Genomic DNA, 25,041 nt, shown 5'->3' on the forward strand with positions numbered 1-25,041 from the left:
ATAATAAAATAAAAATTAGATGGGATGCCAGTCATTTATATCATTCAAATATTTTCAGGTTAGAGGTTTTTTTGACAGAGATAATGTGAAAAAGTAAATTAAGGGAAGTTACAGAATTTGAAAGGACAATAAAGAATATGGAAAAACATTTGTTATCTAAAATATATGAAATACTTCTAAAATTTGGATGTGAGATGGAGCAGGAAAAAGAATATATGATTAGATGGGCACAAGATGTGGGAGACAATATTCATATTGAACCGGGAACATTAGTGGTTGAGATATTTTTTCCCACTAAATAGTTGATAAAATTGTTTCAAAATGATGTATGCTGGTATGTAACTCCTTTGAGATGGTTTGATTGAATGCTGTTTGTTATTTCTATCCATCTGTAATTTGTAGAAAAGATAAAGAAAGAAAATCAATAAAAAATTTAAAAACTGGGGGGGGAACCCCAACCCTCCCCCACTTCAGGCAGATACATATGTCCTCAACATTGCTATGTTTTTTTTAACCCTCTGAAGTCACAGTTTTCTAATCTCTGTTTGGTTGAACTTCACTGTACTTAAGAAAAAATCTTAGATGCTTTTGTGTCTGTGTAAATTTTAGTTGTATTTTCATGTGTTTTCAAGTCATATAAATCACTATGTGAAGGCAGTTCACTCTGAAAGGCAGCTTTAAAATGTAATAAATAAATAAATAATGACATTGCTGCCACTGCTAGATTTTGGGGGTAGGAGATGAGGTCGGCTCATCAGTAAATCAAATCAGACCAAAGTTCCAGCCAGGTTATCTATTTAGCATGTCCTAAATACTAATTTATCCCCTTCAGCCTCATCCTGGGAACAGCAATACACTTTCAATGAGGGTTGTATTGCTGGTTAAACCTCATAGTGTCAAAGTTAACTATTGCTAGTTGAACAGCAGTTTCTGTCATTATTCTTTCAGCATTCATGTCAGCAAGCATTAACAACTTGCTCACTCCACAGAGAAGGTAATTTAATTTATAATTCCACCAAGGAAAGCAAAGCCCAAATCAGAAAAACTGTTTTAAATTGGTGGGGGGGGGAGATATAGTGAAACAACTATAGATCAGCTGTTTATAGCATGGAAAATGCTCTTATGAATGTTCTGGCCTAGACAGACTACAGTTTGGCATTTCTGCTTTGAATCATATTTTCAAGGCTTCCTGGTAGATGATGAGCCTCCATGCAGGTATATTGAATATATTTACAATGGATTTCCATCCCCCTCCCAAAATGTCTGTTCATATCAGCTTCATTCAAATTGTTGTGCTCAGTTCTAATGCAGGAGAACCCAGGAAGCATATGGCCCACTGATATTACATCCACCCCTGAGAGAACAAGAAGGGAACACCAAGCAGAAGGTAGAGATAAAGGGTAGAAGCAAAGCTTCAAAATATTGTAAACATTGTATTTTCTGTAGGCAGCAAAATAAAATTGTCAGTCTTTCTTCTATTTTATTATTATTATTATTGTCATTTCTATGCTGCCCAATAGCCAGAGCTTTTATAACACACAACATTATGGTTTTCATTTCTTTACGTATCAGCTACAAGTCTAATCAATTTTGCAAATATTTTATACAAACTGTATTTATTTATTTATTGCATTTATATCCTGCCTTTTTTCCTCTTGCAAGGAACCCAAGGCAGCTTACATTATCCTCCTCCTCTCCATTTTATCCTCACAACAACAACCCTGTGAGGTGGGTTGGGCTGAGAGTCTGTGACTGGCCCAAAGTCACCCAGCGAGCTTCCATGGCCGAGTGGGGACTAGAGCCCGGATCTCCTGGCTCCCAGTCCGTCACTCTCGCCACTACACTACACTGGCATTTAAGTCAATGGCAAAAAGCTATTTGCTTTTAATAGGGCTTAAGCACATCCAGTATTTCTGTTCTTTTCATTACTGTTACCACAGCTACCACCACTATGTCGAATACTGCAACTGTGTTGCTAGCAATATTTGTTTATTTATGTAGTATATTTATATCTTACTTTTCAGCTAGAGTCCTCAAAGTGGCTTACAATACAATATTTATAAAATTCAACAGATACAGCAAGAACCATATGTTCAAAAACAAAACTGATGAACACAACCAGTTCCACTTGAGCATGTTCTGGCATCTGCTGTTCTTCTCTTCCCCACAGAGCAGTGGGTGTCAATTAGCCCTGCGTGTGGCAGGGGCTGCTGTGCAACTGGAGCAGTCCCTGATGTTCCCTTTGCCTGCTCTGCTCCTGCCTCCCTCACTGCTTCTTCCTTCCCGCAGGGCAGTTGATATCAGATGCCCCAATGGTGGTGGTGGTGGTGGTGGTAGGGAGTCCTGTGACACAGCCCTTCGCTACAAGACACAGTTACATACTTCATGTCTATGTTAACTGACTGTATTTATTTGGAGTTATTGTTTCAGTTTAGTTCCATGTCAATCCAACACAAGTATGTAAAGCGCTGATACAGCCCACTGTGGAAACAACAGCCACATGTAGAGGGATCCCCACACACAGTATAAGAGACCCAGTTTCCTCTAGACATGTGTGAGAAATTTCCTCCTTCACAGGTACTTTTTTAATACAATTCATTTACCCAATTCACACCTCCTGGCCCCTAACACAATTTGTGGTCAGATACCTGTACATTTCTGAGATTGTGATAGGTTTCACACACACAAAGTGTGCGTGGAATGCCTGTCTCCCCCTTCTCTGTTGAAGCCACTGTGGCTGGAGAAGGTGGGGCTATATCTTAAAGAGGGACTTGGCAGTCTGGCACCGGAGATCTTGGTAGGATAGGATGTGCTGAGAGAGAGAGAGAGAGAGAGAGAGAGAGAGAGAGAGAGAGAGACCCAGCAGGCACAAGGTGTACCAAGGTGCCTCGGCCCCTCTCTTTTTCTCCCTACCTCTTGAAGTCACCATTATTTCCAATTCAGGCAAGAAAGTCTAAGATAGATTTGCACTTTAGGGCTCCTGTAGTTTTTTCTATTACAACACTTTCTCACTAAAAAAAAAAAAAAAAAAGTTCACACACAGACACAGCCTCCCTTGCTTTTCAAACAAGGCCTTCCAATCAGATTCACTGCAGCAGCAGTTGGGCCTATCTATATAAGGAGGCAGGCTTGCGAGGGAGCCAGTTGTCCGAGTGCAAGGAGCCCTAGTGACAAAGTGTCCGCAAACAAGCAAGTTAAACAACTGTGCAAGTTTAGCAACAGGGCGAGGAAGCCAGGGCAGTTTACTCTTTTCTCCCTGTTCTGTACTCACAGTAAGAAACTGTAAATACATAACTATAAATAATTTCCCCACCTTCTCATAGTAAACCACTAAGTTTTCCAGGGAAAACACACCCATTAAAAAATACAACAACAACAGCTGGTAGAAAGCCAGCTGGGGGGTGGGGGGGCTATCCAGTGTATTGCACTGAGTGCCACATGTATGACTCTCTATCTGCTGGACAGAAGTCGTGGGTGTGTGCTCGGTGTAATGAGCTCCTGGCTTTCAGGGAATGAGTGTGTTCCCTTGAGGACAAAGTTGCTGACCTGGGGAAGCTAAGAGAGGAAAAGAGGTTGGTGGATGAGACCTTCAGGGACCTATTAACTGTGTCCCCCTCCCAGAGTGACAGCTATTCTGCTGTCATGGAGAATGCAGGTCTCAGGGAAGGACAGCATCATTCTGAGGAAGAGGGAAATGATCCCTTAGAAGGGACCCATTCCTTGGAAGACAAAGAAATATCCTCTCGCACTGAGGATGTGCCTCCAGAGATTCTATCATTAGACACATAGACAGCTGGGTTTGTGATGGGAGTGTATACTGTATGGTGAATAGCCTGCCTGTTGCGAAGGTTGCAGATATCACATGCCAACTAGATAGCCTAGGAGATAGTGCTGGGATGGAGTCAGTGGTCGTGGTGCATGTTGGTGCCAACAGCGTGGGGAAATGTAGTTGTGAGGTCCTGGAAGCCAAACTTAGGTTGCTAGGTTGCTAGGAGGTTGAAATCCAAGGACCACCAAGGCGGCTTTGCAGGGCCAGCTAGACAGGCGCAGCTGAGGAGTCTCAATGTGTGGATGAGACGGTGATGCAGGGAGGAGTGGTACAGATTTGTTAGGCACTGGGGAACAGTTAGGGCAAGCTGGGCCTGTACAAGAGGGACGGACTCCCCTTGAACCAAAATGGAACCAGACTGCTGGCACTAAACATAAAGAGGGTGGCAGAGCCGCTTTTAAACGAAACCCTGGAGGAAAGCTGACACGAGCTGGAAAGCCTCCGGTTTAGGTTAAATCATCCCAAAGGGATGAAGATGAAAATGTTTTTGATTGTCCAAATGTAGAAGGGAAAGAAATAGGCCAGGAGTTGGTAGAACATAATAGCCAATCAAAGGGGCCAGTGTTCCATTCCATAGCAAAAGATGCACATGCCAGAGGCATCTGGGGAGAGACACCATGTACAGGTGTTTTTATGCCAATTCTAGAAGCCTCTGAGCCAAAATGGGAGAGTTGGAGTGCTTGATTTTAAAGGAAAAACCTGGCTATAGTGGGCATTACAGAAACCTGGTGGAATGGAGAGAGCCAGTGGGATGCAGTCATCTCTGGATATAAACTCTATAGGAAGGACAGGGAAGGGTGTACTGGGGAAGGTGTTGTCCTGCACGTCAAAGAGGGCATAGTGTCGAGCAGACTAGAACACCATGTAACAGATGCCATTTGCGGCTAGAAAGCAATTAGATTAAGCTAAATGCAGCTGTAAATGGCTGCATTTAGCTTAAGCTAACGGCTTTACGGCCACAAATGGCGTAGTGGATGCCATTTGCGTCTCTGGTTTTTCACGCGATAGGCTATCCTATTGTGTGAAAAACCAGAGATGCAAATGGCGTCCACTATGCCATTTGCGGCTGTAAAGTCCTTAGTTTAAGCTAAATGCAGCCATTTACGGCTACATTTAGCTTCATCTAATTGCTTTCCGGCCGCAAATGGCATCTGCTACGCCATTTGCATCCAGAGTCAGTCAGCCCAGCCAGCGATATGGCATTGGTGGCTGTATCGCTGGCACTCCGGAGCCAGCCGGCAGGGAGGATCTGGCCAGGGAGAATTCCTCAGGGAGGCGGAGGTAAGCGATCCATTCCTCCATGGACTCCGGAGGTTAGATTCTTTTGAATCTGGCCTCACTGGGGTCCATGGAGGAATTCTCTGCCATCCCTAGCTGTGCTCTGGATACCTCACCAGATTCACCTGCTATAACACTGGAGTCTAAGTCCCAGTGGATGCAAGAGATCTTATCCAGGAAGTGCCTAGCAAATGCATTACAGAGGGCCTCAGAGTCCTTAGGGCCGGCATGTAATAGACCCCGGACTAGTCTGAAATGCTCCGCTGGGCGGCAGACAGAAGATTCAATACAGGCAGCAAAATAATGTTTTTTTGCCACCCTCACTGCCCCTGAACGTATGTTACCATAGGCACATACCAGCATTTTATTGCATCCACTAGGAGTTCTTCTCCATCTGTACTCAAGCTGTCTCCTATTTTGTTTCATCGCTCTCAGCTCTGGGGTATACCACAGAGCAGTTCAAGCTCTACTCAAGAGAGGGCACTCAGGAGCAATCGTGTCAACTGCCCGGGTCATTTCTGCATTCCACAGATCAACCAGGGTTTCGACAGGAGAGCCTGCCATATCAGCCGGAAACCTCCCCAGAGTCCTCTAGAAACCATCCAGATCCATTAGCCTCCAGGGATGGACCATCTTAATAGGTTCCCCACCCTTGCAGAGGGGAAAAGCTGCTGTAAGTCTAAACCTCAGCAGGTAATGATCTGACCATCACAAGGGGACTGATGCAAAGTCCTCCACCTTCAGACCACCATCTCCATGTCCAGTTGTGAAAGCCAAGTCTAGAGTATGCCCTGCTACATGTGTCAGGCCGATGACATGTTGGGACAGTCCTATGGTCGTCATGGAGGCCATGAAATCCTGAGCCACCCCAGACAAGGTGCCCTCAGCGCAAATGTTGACATCTCCCAGAACCAACAGTCTGGGGGATCGCAATAGCACACCAGAGACCACCTCCATCAGCTCAGATAGGGAGTCTGTTGAGCAGCAGGGTGGGCAGTACACCAACAGAGTCCACAGTCTGTCCTGCTGGCTCAACACAAGGTGCAAACACTCCAGACCAGCAGTCACATGGACAGGGAGCTTGCAGAGGGAGATGGAGTTCCAATAGACCACAGCAACCCCCCCTCCCCTGCCCTCAGGTCTTCCCTGATGCTGAACCAAGTACCCTGGTGGGCAGAGCTGGGAGAGACTAACTCTGCCCTGCTCACCCACCCAGGTCTTGGTTATACGTGCCAGATTGGCCAACCCATCCACTATTAAGTCATGGATGAGGAAGATCTTACTTTGAACCATTCTGGCATTTAAAAGCAGCATCTGGAGACCCAAGGGCAGGCTGATAGGGCAACCACCATGCCTGCGGATGGGGGGAGGGCCAGAACACGGCACAGCCTTTAACTGTCTGGGCCGTGTTCCCCTAACCTGGCTAGCCCTCCTCCCAATGCCATATCTCCCTTGACCTGTAACCACACTAATTGGGTATACACTAAATGTGTACCACAGGTTAGGAAAGGTAGTACCAAGTTCAAGACATCACCAGCATGGTTAACGAGCAGGGAGCTATTAGAGAAAAGAGACTTCCTTCAGAAAATGAAAGTCTTGCCCAAGTGAAGAAAACAAAAAGGAGCACAAGCTTGCACAAAGGCGAGGCAAGCAGGCAATAAGAGATGCAAAAAAGGATTTTGAAGAGCATATAGCTAACAACATCAAGGCCACCAATAAAGAATTCTTTAACTATATCAAAAGCAGAAAACCAGCTAGGGAGGCAGTTGGACCACTGGATGACAATGGAGTTAACGGAGTACTGAAGGAGGACAAGGAGATTGCAGAGAAGCTGTATGAATTCTTTTCATCTGCAGAAGATACAGAAAAGATGAAAACTCATGTTTTCAGAAAGGAAGTCTGAGGAACTGAGGCAAATAGTGGTGACAAAAGATGAAGTTCTCAACCTTATCGATAAATTGCAAGCAAATAATCACCAGGCCAGATGGTATCCATCCTAGAGTTATCAAAGAACTCAAATATGATATTGCTGATCTTCTAACCAAAATATGCAACATGTCCCTAAGACCAGCCTCTATACCAGAGGACTGGAAGATGGCCAATGTAACACCAATTTTCAAAAAGGGATCCGGGGGGATCCAGGAAATTACAGGCCAGTTAGCTCAATGTCTGTTCTGGGTAAATTGGTTGAAGGAATTATTAAAGATAAAATTAGTAAGCATATAGAGGGACAAGCCCTGCTGAAAAAGAGTCAACACTAGGGATGTACGGATTCCTCACCATCCGTTCTGGTGGGGAATCCACGGGGGGGAGGCGATCCGTTCCTCCCCCCTGGAATCCACGTGGAGCAGTTCCGCTCTGCAAGGATCCTCAGAGCTGGGGACCGCCGTCTGCATACCCCATATTCCCCCATTTTTTTCGGCTCCCCAAACTTACATAAATAATTCCATAAGTACCACCGAAAAATCCTTTCCACGCACCTGCTGTTGGTCTCCGTAAGCCTCGGGTCATAGGGAAAATACATATTTATTTTCATTAAAAAGGTAAAGCCCTTCGTGGGAATTCCCCACGTAACTTCCAGTCACCTGACCTGACCTGACCTGACCTGCCCTGACCTCACTGGACCGGACCAGACCTGACCTCACTTCCACAGACAATAAACAGAAAAGATGGAGGATTTCCGTGGAGTTCAAGACTCAGCCCCAGCAAAAGAAAGCCTTGGGTCTAGGGGTGGACAAAAGTCACTTACCTGTCGTCGAAGCTTGTTCGCTGTGAGGGGGAGGCGCTCCGCTGCTCCCCCCGCGAAGTTCAGGCCGGGGGGGAGGCTTCCCACCTCGCCTGGCCGAAATTCAGGCCGGGGGGGAGGCTTCCCGCCTCGCCCGGCCGAAATTCAGGCCGGGGAGGAGGCTTCCCGCCTCGCCCGGCCGCGAACTCCAAAGTTAAAAACAAAACAAAAACGCCCCCATGATAGGCTACGTGACAATTAACGTAGCCTATCACGGCTAGATCTGCAAAGTCAGCCGTGATAGGCTACGTTAATCGTCACGTAGCCTATCACGGGTGACTTTAAAAAAAAAAAAAAGCGCGTACGCTAATGGCAGCCCCCATAGGGAGCCGCCATTCGCGTTCCTTATTTGGTCGCTGTAGTCTACGTAAAGATTTACGTAGACTACAGTGACCAAATAAGGAATGGGAATGGCGGCTCCCTATGGGGGCCGCCATTATCCGTACACGCTTTTTTTTTTTAAAGTCACCCGTGATAGGCTACGTGATGATTTACGTAGCCTATCACGGCTGACTTTGCAGATCTAGCCATGATAGGCTACGTTAATCGTCACGTAGCCTATCACGGGGGCATTTTTTTTTCTTTTATTGCAATGGCGGTGGCGGCAGCCACTTGAAAGACCGGCTGCCGCTCCCGCCCCGCACGAACACCCGCCGAACTGCCGGCCGGACCCGCCGCCGGGAGGGACATTCGGCAAAGGTAAGTCCCGTCCCGGGGGGGTGCAGGGTGCTGGGGGGTGCGGAGAATTTCTCCCCGAAACTTGTTTGGGGGGCCGAACACGTTGGCGCTTGGCCCCCCGAAGTTTCGGGGAGAAATTCTCCGCCATCCCTATTTGGGTCACAGGGAAAATGCCTCATAAAAAGGTAAAGCCGTTTGCATACTTCTTCACCCATTTCCGATTTATGGATTTCTTCTCATAATTATTTTCATAAAATCCGCCATTCAGCGGGGGGGGGGGGAAGGGTCCGTGTGAGCTCCGGTCCGGGTTGACCAGGTTGCTCCATTCCGAGGAGGATTCCGTGGACTGGATTTGTCAGAATTAGATCCCATTTAAAATTTGTGCGGAATTCTCTGACATCCTTAATCAACACAGCTTCCTCAAAGGTAAGTCCTCTCTCACTAACCTTTCTGAGTTATTTGAGAGTGTCAATACACATGTAGGCAGGGGTGATCTGGCAGACATTATTTACTTGAACTTCCAAAAGGCTTGTGACAAAGTCCCTCACCTGAGCAAACTTAGAAGATATGGAATAAGAGGAGAGGTCCTCTTATGGATCAGTAACTGGTTAAAGAATAGAAAGCAGAGAGTAGAAATGAATGGTAAATTCTCCCAATGGACGGAAGTAAATAGTGGGGTCCCCCAGGGATCTGTATTAGGACAAATGCTTTTCAACCTGTTCATAAATGATCTGGAATTAGGAGTGAGCAGTGAAGTGGCCAAGTTTGCAGATGACACCAAATTATTTAAGGTGGTTAAAACAAAAACGGGATTGTGAAGAGCTCCAAAAGGATCTCTCCAAACTGGGAGAATGGGCATCTAAATGGCAAATCCGGTTCAATGTAAGCAAGTGTAAAGTGGTGCACGTTGGGGCAAAAAATCCCAACTTCAAGTATAGGCTGATAGGATCTGAGCTAGCAGTGACCAACCAGGAAATAGATCTTGGGGTTGTGGTGGACAGCTCAATGAAGATGTCAGCCCAGTGTGTGGCTGCTGTAAAAAAGGCAAACTCCATGTTAAGCAATTAGAAAAGGAACTGAGAATAAAACTGCCAATATCATACTGCCCCTATAGTGTGACCACACTTGGAATACTGGTCACCACACATCAAAAAGGTTATTGTAGAGCTGGAAAAAGTGCAGAAAAGGGCAACTAAAATGATCAAGGGGCTGGAGCATCTCCCCTATGACAGAAGGTTACAACAGCTTGGATTGTTTAGCTTGGAAAAAAGGAGGGTAAGGGGAGACATCATAGAGGCCTACAAAATTATGCATGGTGTGGAGAATGTGGATAAGGAGACATTTTTCTCCCTCTTTCAAAATACTAGAATCCGGGGTCATCCTATGAAGCTGTTTGATGGGAGATTCAGGACAAATAAAAGGAAGTACTTCTTCACACAGTGCATAGTTAAACTATGGAACTTGCTACCACAGGATGTAGTGATGGCCACCAATTTGGATGGCTTTAAAAGGGGGATGGATAAATTCCTGGAGGAAAACGCTATCAATGGCTACCAGTCTTGATGGCTATGTGCTACCTCCAGCGCCGGAGGCAGTGGGCCTATGTACACCAGTTGCTGGGGACCATGGGTGGGAGGGCGCTGTTGCACTCATGCCCTGCTTGTGGGTTCCTGGTCAACAGCTGGTTGGCCACGAACAGAATGCTGGACTAGATGGACCCTTGGTCTGATCCAGCATGGCTCTTCTTATGTTCTTATGTTGTTCTTATGTAAAGTGTTCAACAATACCCATACACTTGAAAACTGCACCAAAAAAAAAAAAAAATCACATACATTTCCACAATGCACATATACACACTTTAGTCAATGGGTGAATGTAGCCCAAAATGCATAACTTAAAAATGTACACACAAATGCATGGATAATGTTAAAAAATGTGTATGGATTTCTGTTTTTTTTAATCATTGCAAGTTCATGCGGAAACAGGACAGAATACGCTTGACCAACAATCTTGGCAAGCCCAAGACTGAGCTATCTGTCCATCCTTAATTTCCTGCCATTCAGTGCACTGGGCCATTACAGGGGATGGGAAGTCCGCACGCACTTCCTGTCAACCCGTTCCCCTCTGGCCAGTCAAGGCAAGTGCTCTCTAAGCTGTGCCTGCAGTGGACTGGACTGAGTTCAAAGCATTTTAAATGATGCATTTTCTGCAACTGTTAGTTGAACACCGGGCATTATTTAATTTTCCCCACCATGGAAAATATATATATATATATATATATATATATATATATATATATATATTGCTGAAGCAATATCAAGTATGACAACCGCCCAAGAAACAAAATTCAAAGGGATCTTGATAGGCTGGAGTGCTGAGCGGAAAACAACAGAATGAAATGTAATAGGGATAAATGCCCAGTTCTGCACCTAGGAAAAAGAAACCAAATGCACAGCTATGAGATGGGGGTCACCTGGCTCAACAACACTCTAAGTGAGAAGGACCTTGGAATTGTTGTAGATCACAAGCTGAATATGAGCCAACAATGTGATGTGGCTACAAAAAAGGCAAATGCTATTTTGGGCTGCACTAATAGAAGAATAGCTTCCAAATCCTGGGAAGAACTAGTTCCCCTCTACTCAGCACTGGTTAGGCCTCATCTAGAGTACTGCGTCCAGTTCTGGGCACCACACTTGAAGAAGGATGCAGACAAGCTGGAGAGGGTTCAGAGGAGGGCAATGAAGATGAGCAGGGGACTGGAAATAAAGCCCTATGAAGAGAGACTGAAAGAACTGGGCATGTTTAGCCTTGAGAAGAGAAGACTGAGGGGAGGTATGATAGCGCTCTTCAAGTACTGAAAAGGTTCTCACAGAGAGGAAGGCCAGGATCTCTTCTCTATCATCCCACAGTGCAGGACACAGAATAATGGGCTCAAGTTACAGGAAGCCAGATTCCAGCTGGACATCAGGAAAAACTTCCTGACTGTTAGAGCAATATGACATGGAACCAATTACCTAGGGAAGTGGTGGGCTCTCCCACACTGGAGGCAGTCAAGACGAGGCTGGACAGCCATCTGCTTTGACTTAGATTCCTGCATTGAGCAGGAGGTTGGACTCGATGGTCTTGTAGGCCCCTTCCAACCCTACTATTCTATGATTCTACAACAGGTACCTCCATACTGAAAGCTTGTGAAATACAGAAAATTAATATGATAAAGCCATTGTCACACAAATAATTTCTTGCTCATAGTAAACCTGATTTCCACAACACCTACCATCCTAAACAAAGTGGATGGATTGTCAAAAACAACTTTGATATCCAACAAAAGGTCTTTTAATATGTTCTGTCATTTTATTTTTATTTTACTTTTTGCTGAAAGAAAAGATAAAATCAGTTTGAAGACTGCTGCTTAAGGAAGTTTATCCTTTCATAATCTCTTGATAGTTTACACAATTCAAGGCTATCTGATTCCTGCTGATGGATTAAAAATAAGCTTAGAATGGTTAGAAGAGGGAAAGATTCAGGTTGGCCACCAGGAAGAAATTAGGCATATCTTGGAAAAAGAAATCTGGTTATTACAGTTTAACATTGGGGCCCTTTCAAAGCTTTACTTCAAACCTAACTGAAGACATTATCAGTATTAATAGAGGCTATTTTCCTTGAAGAAAGGAGTCAACACTTCGATCTGAGAATGCCATTTTAGATTTGTTGCTACTGTTCCTGCAGCAGGCCCCTATGATTTATGCTTTTTTAAGAGAGCTGAATATGACTGGTAACTATATATAGGACTCACAATTGTTGAAGTGTTAGTAATGTTTACTCTTTTGGAAGAAAAAAGGTGTATTCCTCCTCATAATACTCATGATTGTTTCCTTCAGATAATAATAGTTTCTAAACTAACATGCTGCCTATTAATTAACCTCTGCAGCAGCCTACATGTGATTTTCTTCTCATAGTTTTCAGACTATATTTATCATTGTCACTGTTCTAAAGGTACTGGAAGAACTACAAGCTGTTTGTAGTATATTTTGTTCATTTTCTGTCTTAGCCATTTATGCCCTTTTTAGAGTAATAACCAAAATTTAGGCTAAAGTAACATTTGAACTAAAATGTGTGTGTGTGTGCATGTATTGGGCTCTTCAGGTACAAGAGCTGATAATTTCTTAAAGGATAGTGAAATTTCTTAAGTGGGTTCTGTGCATCTTTAGGTTGTTGCCAGATTTGTCCTAAACTGAAATACAAAGCACAGAGGATTTTCCTTAAGTGCAACACCTGATAAATTTTGTGGAAAACCAAAAGACCAATGATTGATCAGGAAATACCACGTTCTGAAGATGCATTCTCCGAAATTACATTGCAGTTCAATAGGAAATATTTTAACATATTTGCAAGCCATAGCTTTGCACCTCTGTTTAAGAAAATGAGTAGAAATCACCTAGGTCTGTCTGCCTTTTCTATTGGATATTTATCTTTCCTCACTGCTATGGGCCTACTGTGCAAGTAAGAAAAATCCAAAATAGTTTCCTCCATCTAGGTGGCCACTTGAATATGCTGCAGTGATAGCCATCACTAGTGACAAAGGCGTTCATCTCCTCCATGGCAGACCTCAGTCTTGAGATTCTTGGTCCCTTTACAGCAGGCATAGGCAACCTTTTTGGGCCATGGGCACATTTAGCAATTTGAGAATGTCTCCTGGGCACAGCCACAAAATAGCTACCATGGAAGGACAAATATCTGCCCAAACAACTGAGTACAAGTCTGAGCCCCAACACACTCCTTTAAACCCACAGTACTCAGCACCAACAGAAACTTATTTTAGAGCAATTCCAGCTGCCAGTAAAAAATGCATTAATTGTGGGGGGAAGATAGGGTAGGGCACCTTGATGGATGCCAAGAAAGGTGTCCAGGGGCACATTGGTGCCTACAGGCACCACGTTGCCTACCCCTGCTTTACAGCATGCTTGGCTCCTATAAATGTTCTGCGTGAAGATTAGGGAGTATTTATGTTCTTTGTATTTCTGTTAGCATAGTGGTCGCCTTTTGGTTACAGAGGAAATAATAGCTCAAAAGTGCTATTAATGCTTCTCTCCAACCTCACCTTACATCACAAAAAGTTAAAGGACTCCGTGATGTATGTTAGGTGAAGAGCCAGTGAAGGGTCACCCAATGAAACTGATTGTTTAGGTTTAGGATAGATCAAAAAAGTAATTAACTCTCTATCACAAGATGTGCTGATGGCCAGGAGCTTAGGTGTCTCTGAAAGGGAATTAGACAGATTCATGGAGGACAGGTCAATCAGTGGTTAGTAGCCATGACAGCTACATGAAATATCCAAATTCAAATGCTGGAAGGAGGTCAAACAATGAAGGAAAGCTGTTGCCTTTATCTCTTACCTCAGGTGTGTCTAGAACCATCTAGCTGGCCACAGATGGAAATGGGATGCTGCAGTAAATGGGCCCTAGGTCTGATCCAGCGGAGTTGTTCTTATATTCTAGTGGCCATTCATTTAATCTTATGGCTGAGAAGTGTTCCTAAGGAGTTTGCCGTAGCTTTTTGTATTATTCCTGTAACTACTTTGTATGCTTGGCACATTTCCTCAGTTAAAACCCATCAGGAATCTCTGGCTTTCAGTAAGCTGTGTTCCTAATTAAAAGATCTAGCAATTTTATTTGTCAGTCAGTTCTCGCTGTCTTATCCTCACTCAGTGAGCCTTGTCTCTCATAACAAAGTCTTTATTGATTTAAAGCAACCTCTCTCTGGTTTACAAATCTGCATGTTTAGAGTGTCTTTTTGATTTTTAAAAAATGGGGAAAAAAGAAGTAAATTGCCAATCGATCATTTACTGTTTTAAGTGCTTCATCTATTCAGTGATGACTAATAAAATTATTTTTAATAAGGAGACTCTTAACATCCCTGCCCACACACAAACTTTTCAGAGGATAAAAAGAAATATAAAAATTCTAGCTAATTACTGTCCTTCCTGTTAAGTTGTTGCCATTCCAACAACTTGACTGGTGTGAAGCAAGGGTTTTTATTTGTACATGATTTGCCTCCAGATATAGTTTATTTTATTTACATTACCTTTTAATGTGTCAATCATTATATTAGAATATCAGCTGATTGTTTTGCAAGGTTGAAATCAGGTGTCATAGAGAGAGGATTTTCTGGTGTCAAATATTTTATCATGGGTAAACACAGAAGCCTTGTTTGGACATATGTAGCACCTGGGGCACCAAAGTGACTACAGGCACGTCTCTTGGCACATGCCAGGCCCCTTGCTGCTCCTGGTTTTATTTTATTTTTTAGTTATCTTAATGTTTTAAAATCTGAAAATTCCAAATGTGCCCACCAACCCGAACAGGTTGGGATCCCTGGTGCTAAATTATAGTTTAAAGTTACTTGATCAAGTAATGGGCCCATGTCGTCTCTCCTCTGGTGCAGAAGTTTATGAAGCTAGCTTTTTAAAAAAGTAAATAAAGTTTAATAAATTAAGTTTTATCACAGTTTAGGGATTGCAGTGGTTAACTGAAAACTGACGTGAAAGCTTTTGATCTCTCCCCCCGCTGACCTCAAAGAGGGGCAAGGGGAGTTCATGAGCCTGAAACTCATTCTCATCATAGCACTAAACCACAGTTTACCATTAGGTCAGAATGAGAACAGAACCTTTATCACATAAATGAAGCTTTCACAAGTGAAAAGCCAAGTGACAGACAATAAGCATGTGTTTTAATAGCCATGGCACCTGGATATATAAATTTACATTTAATTGGAGATTCACCAAACATGTTCTTTTTATTTCTGAAGAAATTTCCACTTCCATCTTTCCACATCCTTAGATACCCACAGAAAGTCCATGGGTTAACACAGACACCAGTTTTGATTTCCAAACACCTTATATTAATACAGGATACTTGTTTGTTTTCACTGAAAAAGCTGTGAGCATTATAGCAGAGAGGATGTTTGAATGTACAACAAAGGGCAGATGTCTTTCAGGGTGCATTAGTGTTGGACTGGGAGCCCAGAGATCTGGGTTCTAGTCCCCACTCAGCCATGGAAGCTCACTGGGTGACTTTGGGCCAGTCACAGACTCTTAGCACAACCTACCTCACAGGGTTGTTGTTGTGAGGATAAAAGGGAGAGGAGGAGGATCATGTAAGCCGCCTTGGGCTCCTTGCAAGAGGAAAAAAGGCGGGATATAAATGCAATAAATAAAAAAATAAATAAAAATAATGGGATCTACATTTCAATGCACATTGGAGAGCCATTCCCACTAAAAGTAACTCAATATTGACAGATACATCATTCAGAAGTCCACTGCCTCTACTCCTTTCCCTGATTCCCAGTCAGTCCAAGAGTGTGTGCATTTAGGCTTCAGTGGAAAATAAAGTGGACATATGGAAGGTTTGGCATAATTGTCCAGGCTGCAAGGACAACAGTATGAACATGGCAGATTACCATAGTATCTCATCTTTAGTACTTTGCAGCAGATGGCTCTCTGGGCCAGGTAAACAGATTCTAGTTTAACTTACACTTCTATAAAATAAAAATGTTCATAAATTATCTAGAATTAGGAGTGAGCAGTGAGGTAGCCAGTTTTGCTGATGACACCAAATTATTTCGTACAGTTAAAACAAAAATGGATTGCAAAGAGCTCGTAAATGAACTGGGAGAATGGGCATCTAAATGGCAAATGTGGTTCAATGGAAACACGTTTAAAGTGTTTCATGCTGGGAGAAAAGATCAACTAGCGGTGACTGACCAAGAAAAAGATCTTGGGGCTGTGATGGCCAGCTCAATGAAAACGTCATCCTGCTCTGAAAAAGGCAAGTTCCAGGTCTGGAAAAGACAAGTGTTGGACATAATTAGGAAAGGAATCGAAAGTAAAACTGCCAATATCATACTGCCCTTATATAAATCTATAGTGTGACCACACTTGGAATACTGTATACACTTCTAGTTACCACACCTAAAAAGGATATTGTAGAGTTGGAAAAAGTGCAGAAAAGGGGGCAACTGAAACAATCAAGGGGCTGCAGCAACTCCCCTATGAGGAAAGGTTAAGGGTGGGTCAGAGAATTCTGCCACAGATCTCAGTGAAGCTGAATGCCAGTGCATTCAGCCCCCCGAAATCTGTGGCGAAACGAAGCCCCCGCCCCACCACCCCGCGAAAGGCGTGCAAAATGGAGCGCTTACCTGGTGCCATTCGTGCTACTTTGTGAATTGTGGCCACGTCTGCGGCTGCCATTCACTTCCCCATTTAGGCTGTGATAGGCTATGTAAATACATAGCCTATCACAGGTTATGTGATAGGCTATGATACAAACATAGACATTTGCATCCCTGCGGAGGACGTGATAGGCTATGTATTTACGTAGCCTATCATAGCAAAAAAAGGGAACACAAATGGTGGGCGGCGTAGCCGCCGCCATTTGGGTTCCTGTTTTTTTGCCGTAATAGCAAAAAAATGGCATCCCCTACGCCGCTTGCGTTCCCGCTTTAGCCGTGATAGGCTACGTAAATATTTACATAGCCTATAACGGCGGAAAAAAAAGGGAACGCAAATGGCGGTGGCCGTAGCTGCCGCCATTTGCATTCCCTTAGTTTTGCCGTGATAGGCTACGTAAATACTTATGTAGCCTATCACGGCTTCTGTAGGGACGCAAATGGCGTCCCTGTGTTAGCTGTGATAGGCTACATAAGTATTTACGTAGCCTATCACGGCTATATGGAAGAAGCGAATGGCGGCCGCAGACGCGGCCGCCATTTGCAATGCAGCGCGGATGGCAGGAGGTAGGTGCTCCATTCTGGGCCCATTTCATGGGGCGGGGGGGCGGGGGGCTTTGTTCCGCCATGGATTTCATGGGGCCGAATGCGCTGGCATTCGGCCTCACCGAGATCCGTGGTGGAATTCTCCGCCATGCCTAAGAAGTGTACAAAATTATGCATGGTGTGGAGAAAGTGGTTAGAGAGACATTTTTCTTGCTCTCTCATAATACTAGAATGTGGGGTCATCCTATGAAGCTGATTGGTGGGAGATTCAGGACAGATAAAAGGAAGTACTTCTTCACCCAGAACATTGACATTGTTAAACTGTGGAATTCACTACCACAAAATCCACTAATTTAGATAGATTTAAAAGGAGATTAGACAAATTCATGGAGGGTAAAGCTATCAATGGCTAGTGGTCATGATGGCTATATGCTACCTCCAGTACCAGAGGCAGTATGCCTATGTATACCAGCTGCTAAGGAATGTGTGTGGGTGAGTGCTATTGCATATATGTCCTGCTTGTGAGTTTCCCACAAAAAGCTGGTTATAGGAACAGAATGCTGGACTAGATGGACCCTTGATCTGACTTCTTACATTCTTAAAAATGCAACACATAAGCATGGTCATAGTTTTGCTAGGGATGGATGAAAGGGACTTACCTGGTCCCACAGCTTGCTTCGCGGTGGGGGGGAGGCGCTTCGGTTCTCCTGCCGAAGTTCAGGCAAGGGGGGGGAGGCGCCCCGCCTTGCCCGGCCGAAATTCAGGCCGGGGGGGAGGTGCCCCATCCCTCGCCGCCGAAATTCAGGCCGGGGAGGAGCACCCTGTCTACCTGGCCGCGAAAAAAAAAGTAAGTAAAAAAACCCCCCCACACACGTGATAGGCTACATAACGATTTACGTAGCCTATCACGGTTAGATTTCCAAAGTCAGCCGTGATAGGCTATGTAAATCGTCACGTAGCCTATCACGGGTGACTTTGGAAAAAAAAAGCACGTACACACATTTACGCTCCTTAGTTTGGCACGTCCAGTCTACGTAAAGATTTATGTAGACTACAGCGAAAATAAGGGAACGCTATTTGCGTTGCCCTTATTTTCGCCGTAGTCTACGTAAATCTTTACGTAGACTAGATGTGCCAAAATAAGGAAGGCAAATGGCGGTGCCCCATGGGCGCCGCCATTTGCGTACACGCTTTTTTTTTTCAAAGTCACCCGTGATAGGCTACGTGACGATTTACGTAGCCTATCACAGCTGACTTTGGAAATCTAGCCATGATAGGCTACGTAAATCGTTACGTAGCCTATCTCGGGTGTTTTGGGTTTTTTTACTTTCCTTTTTTATTTTGCAATGGCGGCGGTGGCAGCTGGTCAGAAGACAGGCCGCTACCACTGCCCCCACCGAAACGCCGCCGAAACGCCGCCGGGACCCGCTGCCGAGAGGGACATTTGCATGAGATAAGTCCCATCCTGGGGGGGGGGGCGGGGGGCCGGCGGAGAATTTCACCACCAATTTCAGGGGGCCGAATACCAACGCATTTGGCCCCCTGAAATTGGTGGAGAAATTCTCCGACACCCCCCCCACAAAGATTTACGTAGACTACCCCCGCCAAAATAAGGAACGCAAATGGCGGGGCCCATGGGTGCCGCCATTTGCGTATGGGTTTTTTTTTTCAAAGTCTATCACGGTATTTTTTAAAAATCTAGCCGTGATAGGCTACGTAAATCTTTACGTAGCCTATCAGTTGTTGTTGTTTTTTTTACTTTACTTTTTTCTTTCGCGGCCGGAGAGGTGGGGCACTCCCCCTGGCCAGAATTTCGGCGGGAAGGGATGGGGCGCCTCCCCCCCAGCCAGAATTTCAGCGGGGAGGGACGGGGCGCCTCCCCACCCACCAAGAATTTCGGTGGGAGAAACGGAGCGCCTCCCCCCCCCCTGAAAAAAGCTGTGGGACCAGGTAAGGGACTTTTGTCCATCCCTAGTGGTTCTCACTTCGAACATAATGACAAATCACAGTTAGTTGGAAATGGAAGCATATGCTTCTCATCTCCTCTGCACAGCCATGGCACAGGACAGAGGAAAGGGAAGGGGGAACATGCTTGTCCTTCCTGTAGTGCTACATTATAGTTTAGCATTATGGTGTATTTGGGACAGTCACTGACTCTCAGCCTAACGTACCTCATGAGATTGTTGTGAGGGTAAAATGGAGAGGAGGAGGACCATGTAACCTGCCCAGGGTTCCTTCCAATAGGAAAAAGGTGGGATATAAATGTAATAATGAATAAATAAATAATAAGGAAATACCCTTTAATTCAACTAAATGAGCTTGGAAGACTATATGGAACAGGCGTAAGGTTAGCTCACCTGTCCGACTTCTATCTATCTGTGTGTGTGTGTGTGTGTGTGTATATATATATATATATATTTAAATTAAGCCTTTTGATTTTCATCTTTCAGTTTTTCATATTTCTTCAATCCTTATAAAAAACAACATTTTTTCTTAAACATACAAATCCAAAGCAATCTTAGAAATGGATGTAAAGTGATGATGCTACCTCATGCCGAGTAGAAAACGGCATCTTCATATGCATACAGGATTTTACCATAAAGGTACCTTGATTTAGGACACTGTGAAAGAATCAAAGCTAGAAAATATATAGCCTGTCATTATTTTTACTAGTAACAATGACAATAAACTTTACTGGTACATTTTAAATGTAAGATGTAATTACACAGTTCACTGAAATGTGCTAGCCTGCATGTGTCCTTTTGTGATTTTAATAACATATGAGTTGTATTTCATCCTCAAGCAGACATGAAAGAGGGGTCTGCTATATTTTTAGGTGGGGATCCCTCCTAAAACATAACATGAATCATTCAGCTCACTGCTTTATCTTATAACAGATGAAAAAACATTTCAAAATATAAAAAAATTGTTATTAAGGGAGTCACTTGCACTCCTTGCTCTTCTTTCACCTAACTGCTCAGACATTTTAACACACATCTTAATCCTTTACAGTGCAATCCCATTCATGTCTTATCTGAAGCAAGCCCTACTGAATTCAGTGGGATTTACTGTCAGATAACTGTCCGTAAGATTGCATCCTGGCTCCTAAAATGTGTTGATATAAATTGATGACAGATGTTAATGCTTAATTTAACTGAGAAATATTTGGATAACTGGTAGTGCACATAAAAATGAGTGCTAATTGCATAATTTCATAGGTGCATCACACTGTACAGGGGATATATCCCTACATCTGGATAAATATTTGGAAAATAAGTTTTTAAAGGGGGAAATGGCCCATCATACTGGTATTATTTTCTGTATGGTTGAATCCAGACTTGTTTGTGAAGATTATGAAGGTCAGAAGTGTGCTACAGATGTGCTGCAAAATGGCACTCCTATATGGTAAACTGTGGTAAAGACCGTATAATTTCAAATCAAACAAATTCATTATGATATTTGGCATTCTCCTGCTGCTGCTGCTGCCCACACACAGAGATCATGGAATTCCTGGCAGCCTCTGTTCACCCATTCAACCACGTCTTGTGATTTGTGGAACCACAATATGAATTTCAGTCTCTCCCACAATAGCCTTCCTACCAGCTGACTCTTACTACTAAAATTCCATTATTTTTTCCCTTATAGTACCTCTCTGTGAGCCTAGATGAACTCTAACATTTCACTTATGCTTGTGATTCCAGGTCTGCTGGATTCCTGTAATAGTTGCATATATCAATCCAAAAGGATAGGTCCCCAGATCTTTGTGGAAGGGGTAGCTCAATATCTGCATATAGACAGTCCCAGTTTTAATCCCAGGATCTCCGATTATTGGATCTCGGGCAGCAGTGATGGGAAACACTTGTACCTCAGATTCTGGAAAACTGCCAATCATGGCATACAATACTAGAATAAATAGACTAATGGTAAAAGTTAGTGTAGGGTTCCAGGGAGCATCCAACGCCCCATATATGGAGACAAGGATAGAAGAAGAAGAAGAAGAAGAAGAAGAAGAAGAAGAAGAAGAAGAAGAAGAAGAAGAGGAAGAAGAGGAAGAGGAAGAGGAAGAAGAAGAAGAAGAAGAAGAAGAAGAAGAAGAAGTAGAAGAGATCTGACAGAAGGAGAACTCCTATGCGGAGAGGCATATCCTCTCCGCCTATCCAATGCATGGTGGGAGGAGCGTGAAGGGGATCATCTCCTCCATGCTTCAGCCACCCTGCATTTGCAGCTAGATGGCTCATTTCGGCAGTCTAGCCATGGGACGTTGGAACGCAGGGTGGGGAGGCACAACAATGCATAGAAAGTGTCATACCAGCACTTATGCACTCCCCTGGGAGCACCCCCTATTGCCCTGCTCCATGCTGCTCTTACCAGCATGGAGCCTGGGAACGATCTGTGCCATCTACTAGGCAGTGGGGGAGGGGCAGGAAGGCAGTTCTCTGGGAACCAACCTCGGAACACGGGCTCCAAGGTTGGTTTCTGGAAACCGATCAATCTTATGGCTGTCTAGCCACTGACTAGCGGCCAAAGGATTGCACCCTAAGGGAGGGAAAAAAATACAGGAAACAGCAGCCATGGCACTTGGAGGCTAAGGATGTATGAATCCCTTACCTGGTTCCAGTCCGGGGCTTTGGCGTTGGAGAGGAGGTGATCCGTCCTTCCCCCTGGAATCCTCCGCAGCTGGCTTCGCTCCGTGGCAAGGCTGCATAGCCACCAGCCGGGGCCAGCTGAAGCTGGACTTCTGGCCACTGCCGGGCTGCTGCGGCCGCAAATGGCGGCCGTCGTAGTGGCCACCATTTGCGTCCTTGCTTTAAGCCATGATAGGCTATGTAAGTATTTACGTAGCCTAACACGGCAAAAGGCAGGGACGCAAATGGCGGCCACTCCGCCATTTGCGTCCCTGCCTTTTGCCGTGATAGGCTATGTAAATACTCATGTAGCCTATTACGGCAAAGAGCAGGGGCACAAATGGCGGAGCGGCCACCATTTGCACCCCTGCTCTTTGCCATCATAGGCTACGTAGGGATGTAAGAAAGTCACTTACCTTTTTGCGGATTCTGTTGATGGGGGGGGAGGCGCTCCGTCCCTCCCCCCGGAATCCTTGACAGGGGGGAAGTGATCTGGTCCTCCCCCCCTGGAATCCTCGATGGCCAGCTCTGCTCCACGGCGGCTCCGCGGAGCAGCTGGCCAGACCAGGGCCATCCGCAGCTGGATTTCCAGCCGCGGAATGGCTGGTGCGGATGCAAATGGCGGCCGCCGTAGTGGCTGCCATTTGTGTACAGCCAGGGAGCCGTGATAGGCTATGTAAGTCTTTACGTAGCCTATCACGTCTGGATTAAAAAAAAAAAAAAGGCGTACGCAAATGGCGGCAGCTATGGCAGCTGCCATTTGCGTTCCTTATTTTTCGCTGTTTTAGTCTATGTAAATATTTACATAGACTATTACGGCGGAAAAAAAGGGGAATGAAAATAGCGTAGTGGGAGCTATTTGCGTTCCTTTCTTTTCGCCGTAATAGTCTACATAAATATTTACGTAGACTAAAACGGCAAAAAATAAGGAACGCAAATGGTGGCCGCCATAGCTGCCGCCATTTGCTTATGCCGTTTTTTTGTTTTTTGTTTTTATCCAGACGTGATAGGCTACGTAAGTCTTTACATAGCCTATCACATCTGGGTAAAAAAAAAGAGACCAGACTGCAAATGGCGGCTGCAGCAGCCGGTCGAAAGACCAGCCGCCGCCGCTGCCAAAGCCACCGCTGGAGCCGCCGCCGTCTGGAACATCTGCCCCAGGTAAGTCCCGGGGGGATCCGCGGGGGGGCGGGGGGGCAGGCCGTTCTGCCACGGATTTCGGGGGGCTGAATGCCAGTGCATTTGGCCTCACTGAAATCCGTGGCGGAATTCTCTGCCATCCTTAAGGCTACATAAGTATTTACATAGCCTATCACAGCCTAATAAAGGCACGCAAATGTGCCCTACCCTTTATATTTTACACCATTAAATCTGCAATACCACCCAAAGATTAGACAAAATAAATGGATAGATTTATCCTAAACAAGCTTCTAGATCAGTAAGTGCCAACTTATTCTATAGGATTTACTTCTATGTATACAGTTTCAATTACAGATTCAGAACTGTAACATTCATTGAACACAATGCACTTTGCTATTCTTTTGTGTCCTATGCTTCTGTAGGTCTAATAAATAAAGTGCGGTTAAGACATTATAGCTGACAAAACATTTTGCTGTTTTACTCTGCAAAGTAAAGATATGAGAACAGTCTTAAGGGATAAGAAATACAATAGCCTGTCTAGTCTTGATTGCTCCACATATGTGCAGATGATTGTGAAAACAACATGGGCACTACATTCTGTGACCTGGCTGCCAGGACCACGTACAGAGAAAAATAACGTATTTTGTTATCTGTAGTCCTGGGACAAAGGGTACCTGACTAACCCTTGAATTCCTCCTAAACTCTAGGATGCGTACAGTGGCAATAACTGTGTATTCAGTCTTCTGTTGTTTGCTTCTACCTTGGGTTCCTCAGACATAGGAATATTCTGAGGATGCCATGCTTTCTTAAAACTGTCAAGATATTTATCCCTTTGGTGAAACAGGGGCAACTGAAAGTTTGTTGCACATAGTTCCTATTGATATCAATGGGACTTAAGTCACAACTAACTTGCCACATGTATTTCAGTGTCAACCAAGTTCAGCTAATTTACAGTGCATTCCTATACACGTCTACTCAGAAGTAAGTCCCATTGAGTTCAATGGGGCTTCCTCCCAGGTAAGTGGGTATAGGATAACAGCCTTAGTCTGGATCCATCCTAGCGTATTTTAAAAAATAGACTGTCCCTTCTGGATTAATTTATATTTGAAGTTACCTTAAATGAGAGGCTTGTATTCTATATAAAAACCTAATATAGCTAACCAGAACTGTCAGTACTAAGGAACATCTGCATGCATGTCTTTTATTTTTAAGATGCTTTTTTGAACTAAAGTGCTCTTGCTACTCTAGCTATTTTTAATTCTAGAGTGGAACATGCTGCATAAGATAGAATTATATTGCAGTACCTTTTTTTCTATTTAAAATGACCTACTGCATTATGCTGAGGCATCATTTTTCACTATACAAGCAGGAATTGTTCAGTCCTGTCCTGTCCTTGAAACATACCAGGAGAATAAAGAACTTTAGGGCAGATTACTAACACAGGTCTTCTCAGAAATCACATTATAATTGTATGCCATATTCAAATATTGTTTGCATATTCAGATTTCCTTTGGCAGGTTTATGTTTCCATGGATTTAAATGTGATTGTATCTATATACTTTCTTCTTATTATTCTATACTCACACAATGATGTCTAGACTCTTATCAATGATACATTGTAAGCTCTAGGTAGTTTGCCCCTCCCCCATACACACTTTATATGCCCCATTTTTTTCAGGTACATTTCCTTTGCAGATTAGGCTGTATAATTTAATTTAATTTGCCCTAAGCTTTTTGTCGTTTCTACAGCATAAGCCTCTCTTGTTTTCTTTCTTGACAGCAAAGGATACCATGATTGATAGAATTCAATTGCTTGTTTGAAATAATGCAGGCGGTTGTTATTTTACGTTTGTTGGCCTTTTTATGAGATTTACCTATTGTACCATGAAAAATGCGACAAAAATATAATGATCTTTGGTCACACACCTGTTCCCATA

At 44.1% G+C, this 25,041-nt stretch overlaps 1 protein-coding gene across 1 annotated transcript in view; it reads right to left on the bottom strand.

The window, feature by feature from the left end:
- The window catches only part of LRP1B (LDL receptor related protein 1B), a 1,474,154-nt gene that overhangs the window by 698,637 nt on the left and 750,476 nt on the right, over positions 1-25,041 (bottom strand). The window lies entirely within an intron of this gene.

Source organism: Heloderma suspectum, chromosome 1 (assembly GCF_057233095.1).
Source record: "Heloderma suspectum isolate Gila_16-S chromosome 1, 16-S_ref, whole genome shotgun sequence".
In the NCBI taxonomy this organism is placed as follows: Eukaryota; Metazoa; Chordata; class Lepidosauria; order Squamata; family Helodermatidae; genus Heloderma; species Heloderma suspectum.